Here is a 7,375-nt window from a genome sequence, read left to right on the forward strand (position 1 = left end):
AGAACACATAGAAAAGAGAGAAGGGGGCCATTACTTGGTCAGAAGCATTCATATAAACCAAAATGATAACTTATTATCTAAAAATAAATTTGTAAACTGGACTTCATCAAAACTTTAAAAACTTTGCTCTACAAAAGACTGTTAAAAAGAGGATGTAAAGACAAGCTACAAACTGGGAGAAAATATTGGCAAACTACATATGTGAAAAATATTTGTATCTAGATCATATAAAGTACCTTCAACACTTAACAGTAAAAAAAGAAAGAAAACAATTCAATTAGAAAATTGGCAAAAAACATGAGGCGATATTTTATCAAAGATGATATACTTTGAAAGATGACACACCATATTTTGCCATGTACAATGTGCACATTTTTGTGCAAATTTGTGAGGAAAAGATAAAGATGTGCATTATACATGGTTAGTACTAATTCCGTATCTACATAAATGTTTTTAATTTTCTTATTTATCCTTATGAGTTAGAAGTGCAACTCTAGAAATCAATAACGATATCTGTATGCAAAATAATACCCTGGAATATGACAATCGGTTTTGTTGAACTTGTGATGAACTTGTGATGAACTTGCAACGACGAAGAGTTCTTGGCCTTCTATGATGCGTAAATACTGTTAATTTGTTACCGGTACATACAATTTTTTGTACCTTGTGTCTGTTCTTGTGTTTTGTAATTATTTGTTACATGAAATTTCTTGTACCATAATATGTTAAAAAGTAAATGCTAAAATCCCTTTATAATATAAAGAACAAGTACCTAAACGTAAACAAAAAATTTGAATTAAAAAATTAAAATGAAAGATCATTTTCTCTGAAAGTTTGGGTTGAAAACGTGGGTGCTCATTATACATGGCAAAATACAGTACTTTACATGTGCTGTATCAAATAAGAGCATGTAAAGATGTTTAACATCACTAGCAATTACACACCTGTTAGAGCTGATAAAAATATATATATATCAAATGCTGGGAAGGATGTGGAGAAACTGGATCTCTCCTACACTGCCAGTGGGGATTTAAAATAGTACAGCCACTATGGAAAATAGTGTGCAGTTTCTTTAAAAGTTACTGATACACTTATCATATAACCCAGCAACTGCACTACTGGGTATTTTTCCTACAGAAATGGACATTTAGGTCCACCAATAACCTATACAAGAATATTCATAGCAGCTTTATTTTTAACATCTCCAAACTTGAAGCAATCAAACTATCCATCAGTAACTGAATGGTTAAACTAACTCTGTTACACCCATACCATGGAGTACATGGAATAAAAAGAAAAAACTTAGAAAAATTAAGGACATTATGTGAGTGCAAAAAGCCAATCTCAAAAGGTCATATAGTGTATGATTCCATTTATATAACATTCTCAGAATAATCAAATTATGGCAAAGGGAAAAGATTAGTGGCTTCCAGAGCTTAGGGACTCTGGAGAGGGTCCCTAAGGGGTAAGGAGAAGGGTGTGATTATAAAGGGGTGGGACGAGAGATCACAGTTGCAATGGAACCATTCTGTATCTTGATTGCTGTGGTGGTTACATAAATATGTACATGATAAAATGTCATAGAAGTGTACACATACACTGTACCAATGTCAGGTTCCTGATTTTAATATGAAATTACAGTTATGTAAGATGTAAGTATTGGGGGAAACTGTGTGAAGAGTATACAGAATCTCTCTGTAATATTTTTGAATCTTCTTTTAACTATATAATGATTCCAAAATTGAAAAAGTTAAAAAATATATGTAGAACCAACATAGAAAGCCAAAAATTAGAAGAGACAGTGGATTGTAATAAAGCCAGGGGAGATAACTACTGGCACAGCAGCAACAGTCTATTGTTTATGTGCCTAGATAGTATTTAAGAAAAAAATATCCTCTCATTTCTATATTAAACAGTTATTTCTATTTCTTCATGTCTATGAAGGTTGCAGGTTAGTTTTCCCTGTTCTAGAACTTCATATGAATTGGCTTAGATAGGCTTTTGTTTCTGGCTTCTTTCACTAGCATAATGATGTGAGGTTTATCCATGTTGTATGTATCACTAGTTCATTCCTTTTTAAAGCTGAGAGGGATTCTACTGAACAAATATACTACAATTCCTTTCTCATTCACTTGTTGATGACTGTTTGAGTTGCTTCCGATTTTTGGATGTTAGGGCTGTCTGAACTTTTCATTTTTCAAACAGTTGTGGTTATGTTACATTGTAAAAAAAAACAAAGCAAAGCAAAACAAAAAAACCCCAAACAAACAAACAAACAAACAAAACAACCGCAGTAACAATTATAATAACAAACCCCAAAACACAAAACTTTTGTGTCACTGAGGAATTCTTTTACTTTAAAACAATAGTCTATTTGATGAACAGTGTTTTAAACCATAAGAACATTTACTGTGCCTTAAGACATGTGAAGATTCATGTTTTCAGGGTTGGCCCAGCTGTTTAAACATGTTATCAGTCAGCTAGATCATTTTTATTTTGTTCTATCATCCTTGGTGTGTTTATCCTTCTCCTTCTATCTGTGACCTTATCTTGCAGAACAGTTGCAAAAACTCCAGGCTTTATGTTCCTGTTCACAGCAAAAAAGGGAGGATGGGCAGCTTCAGCTTCTTCTCTCCTGTGCCATTTAGAAGAAGGAAAAGCATTGCCAAAGTTCCCCAGAAAAGTTCCCCGCAGGGCTCATTGCTCTGAACTATGCCACCAGGAAGGCGCTCAAGAACAGCTGGGAAATAAGGCAAAATTTTAATGACTGGCTTCCCTGAAACAATCATATTTCATCACTTGTGGCTGAGAGCACTGCCAAGCCAAAGGAATTAGGATTCTGTTAGAGGAGAGATTAGAGGGAATGGCTGATAGACATGGAACTGATAATGTTTGTCACTCCCTGATCGCTTTTTATTAATTTGAGGTCTAACTTCTATCCTATCAAGTATGTTTACCAAAGTGCAGTTCTTCCAATGGCACTCTTACAGGTGTATTTATAGAATTATTTGTTTGTTTTAAAAGAGATTATAGATGAACAAAACTCTGCATTTAGGTCAAAATACTTTTCTCTAATTGTGATATCTTGTCCATATCGAAGAGATGCTCTAGAATACAAAGATTCCATATCAGCTTCTCTGTGTCTTAGGAGAAAGTATTCCCAATCCTGTTTAAATTTCCATACTTCTTAGACCAGTGATTTTTGATATAGCTCAAAATATTTATTTAATATATACCAGCTGGATAAGAGTAACCTTGAATTTAAGATATGATAGACTAAAAAGAAAAGCTTTTATCACAACTTCTATGTACATTTTCATCAACTCATATGGTGCACATCTGGACCTTTGATAGCTCTGTGTTAAAAAAAAAACCTAATAGGTTCAAAATTAATTTTAAAATCTTGTGTTTTTCTCTTTTCCTGTCATTTTAAAAGATAAATATCATTAACATAATCATAAAACTATCTATAAAAGTAATTTGAAGATAGTGGTAAAAGTACCTTCTTAGAATCTAAATGTTCTACATTAAACAGATATTATAATAATCCCATTGAAAGATAAGAGAAAGAAACTAAGAACTATTGAACACTGACACTGTTCCAAGCAGTGAGCTTGGTGCTGGGACATTGACTTTGCTTTAGTCCTTCCCGAGTATCTGTGAACTAGATCTTACTTTGCCATTAGATGAGAAAACTAATGCTCAGAGAAGTTCAGTAATTTGTCCTAAGTCCCATTAAAAATAAGTCCAGTTCTATGGGTTTATCATCCAGATTTTAAAAATTAATGAAGAATGAGCAGCCAACCAACTAAACACTCCAGAGAAGCCAAATCAATAAAAATATTGATAATATCAGAGAACTCTTTATGTTGGAGAAATGAAAAATAGAATTTAGGGGATCCAGGAAAACATAACATTTAAAGGTGGACTATGTCTCCCACTTTATCATCACTGCTGTCAGCAGCAAGCAGATCTAATAATCTCTAGCAGCGTTCCACCAAAGGCACTTGCCAGATGGACTTAGAAAGCTTTAACTAAAGAATATTTGCTCAATAATCAGGTGATTAAAATGGGCAGGAAAAACAGAGTATCAGAAAAGCAATGTAAAAAATTCACTAGACTTTGAATTCAGTGGAAATGTAAAATAAACATAAACCAAAATGTCATACAATTTGGACAGAGAAAGCATTTGAAGAAGAATCATCAAAGGATATATCCCCAGTGAATTTTATGACACTGTCAGGGAAAACGGAACTGTGATAAAAGAATAGACAAAAAGAGTGAGCAAAAGGGTAAGGGGGAGTGAGAGTATACATTGGATAGAAAAAAAAAGAATAAAGGGACTGAGCTGTGTGTATAATAACGGAAAAATGAGGCTCTTTACTTACAGATGGTGGTCAGTGGCCATAGCCTTGAACAAAGAAAAAAGTGTGATGATGTACTTATAAAAGAAAGTTAATGGACGGATGAGAAAAGCCTTCCTGCGGCCAGAGCAGCAGGAGGGCAAAGACACCTTGGAGGAGGTCTTTAGGCCAAGTGCACAGCTAAGGGGTAGGTCTGTGCTTTGCAAATTGAACAGCAAGTGACCTGAGGCAGAAGTCAATGCGTTTGTGTGTGTTTTGCGGTGGGGGATGGGTATGTCTTAAGGCATAGAAGAAACAGGACTCATTTTCTTAGAACCTTAATTGTATTGTCTGGTAAATAATTTAAATATTACTGCTAATTATCCTGTAATAACGAATGTTAAATTCACATGAATTTTGAAGATAAATTATTTTTCCCAGCTTCATTGAGATATAATTGACATATAACATTGTGTACGTTTAAGGTATTGTATAGAGCATATACAATATGTGTTGGATTGAGGTTTGCAAAACAAGTTGTTTACTAGTAGGGACAGGACTGATAAAAGTAAAGCAAAAAACATGTTTTTATGTGAAGCAGCATAACAAAATTGAGTGATAAACACATTTACCAAGCAACTTCTGGTTATCATCTAAGAGGTAAAAAAACTACTGGCAAACAACTTCTGGTTCTCACCTAAGAAGTAAACGAGTCCAAGGAAAGGGATAAAAGCAGAACTCCAGAGCAATGCTGTGAGTAGTCTGACTGCACTGCAGCTAAGACCCTCTGGCAGGCTCTGAGCCAGACACTGACAGAGTCATCTGCGAGTGGCAAGCCACGATACTGATACTCCAGAACTCTCCGAAGCTCTTCCTTGCAAGACCAGCTCACATCAGACCCGTCATGAGCCCAGTCACCTCTCCGGGACCAGGACCTTCTCCATCCTGATTGTCTCTGGGGCTTGATTCCTTATTAAATTCTATTCTATTCTGTATAACTTCTGTGCTTACCAGAGCATTGGCCTCTGGAGGGACACTGGCTCCCAAATAAAGCTGTGTTACTCTCTCTATCTGAACCTGTGTGCCGGGACTTTGTTCCCCACTCACGTCACGAGTACCACGCAGGGACATAGGGCCCTGCCAAGGGGTTGATGTCCCCTTAACTTTCAGGAATAGACTGAAATGTAGCAGACTGACTTTACAGGCGCTCGCGACAGGTATAAAATACATTGATTTCATACACTTATATATTGTGAAATGATTGACACAGTAGATTAGTTAATACCTTCAAATTCTCACCTAATTGCCATTTCTTATTTGTGATAAGAAAATTGGAGATTTACTCTCTTAGCAGCTTTCAAATATGCAATATAATATTAGTAACTATAGTCACCATGCTGTACATTGTATCCCCTTGACCTATCTATTTTATAACTGGAAGTTTCTACTTTGTGAAACCTTCACCCGTTATGTCCACCCCACCCCTCACCTCTGGCAACCACCAATCTGTTTTCTGTATCTATGAGCTTATTGTTGTCATTGTTTTTGCTGGAGGGGATTAGATTACATATATGTATAAGTGGGATACTACAGTGTTTGTCTTTCCCTGTCTGACTTATTTCACTTAGCACAATGCCCTCAAATTCTATCCATGTTGTCTCAAATGGCAAGATTTGGTTCTTTTTTATGACTGGATATATCTCACATTATCTTTATCCATTGATATACACTTAGGTTGTTTTCATCTTGGCTATTATAAATAATGTTGCACTGAACATAGGGGGGTGCAAATATCTTTGAGGCAGTGTTTTCATTTCCTTTGGACAAACACCCAGAAGTGGAATTGCTGGGTCATAAATAAGGTAGCTCTATTTGTAATTTTTGAGGAACCTCCAAACTGTTTTCCATAGCGGCTGCCCCAATTTGCAATCCCACCAACCTCACCAACACTTGTTGTTTGTCGCAGTATGGACCTTTTAACAATATGAATCACTCTGATCCACGAACACAGAATGTCTTTCCATTTATTAGTGACTTCTTCAGTTTATTTCCTCAACATCTTGTAGTTTTCACCATATAGGTCTTTCACCTCCTTGGTTAAAGTTATTCCTGCGTGTTTTATTGTTTGTGAAGCTGTTGCGAATGAGATTGCATGGACACAGTCATCAGCACTTCATCTTCTGGTGATGGAAGAGGCTTTGCGACCTGGGGAACAACATTCATTCATTTGACAGATACTTTTTTGATGGAAAAGTAATATGATCTTGCAGATAAGACACTGATTCACATTATACATTTTAAAACCCAAAGAGGATGGAAAGGAAACATTGTCATGTTCAAAATTCTTCTATAGCTCTGCATAGATGCAGAATAAAATCTACAATCGTCTGCTCAGCTGTTCCTGCTATTTACTCCTCTCTTTTAGTTTGGCCTTTATCTATTCCTGTCCCTTCACCCTCACTCCACCCCACCCCGACTGTTATTATTCCACAGTGTCCTGCCCTTACCAGAATTTGCCAGGGGTGTTTTCTATGCCTGACTGTGGCCCCCTCCTCGATACCCCAGGTCAGGTTTCCTTGTTCCTCCAAAGCTCCTATGGTACTTTGTTTATATCCCTTTAAGGGAACTATCTCCATGTATTTCTCTGAATAGTTTTCTCTTTGTTAGATTCTCTGTTCCTTGAGAGCAGGGGCAAATTCTTTGGTTTGTCTAAAAGCCTCACAGAAAGTGTATCATACATGGACAGAACCTAATAAGTATGTACTGAATAATGTATTTTAGTAGATGAATGAGGCTATCTAACACTATATTTAGATCTAGAGATAGGCCAAAACCTATTATATAAATCCTATTGCAGACAAAAGCCACAATTCATTGAAGACATACACCAGGAAAAAAGGAATTTAGATTAAAAAGAAAAATCACATAAGTAGTAATTATATGCCACATTTTTTTCCAGAATGTCTTAGGGAATGTTTAAAAAAATGTAAGCAGCAGAAGCTTTCCTTCAAATCAAATCGCAGGGAAAAGTG

The sequence above is a fragment of the Rhinolophus sinicus genome, linkage group LG11 (assembly GCF_036562045.2).
Source record: "Rhinolophus sinicus isolate RSC01 linkage group LG11, ASM3656204v1, whole genome shotgun sequence".
In the NCBI taxonomy this organism is placed as follows: domain Eukaryota; kingdom Metazoa; phylum Chordata; class Mammalia; order Chiroptera; family Rhinolophidae; genus Rhinolophus; species Rhinolophus sinicus.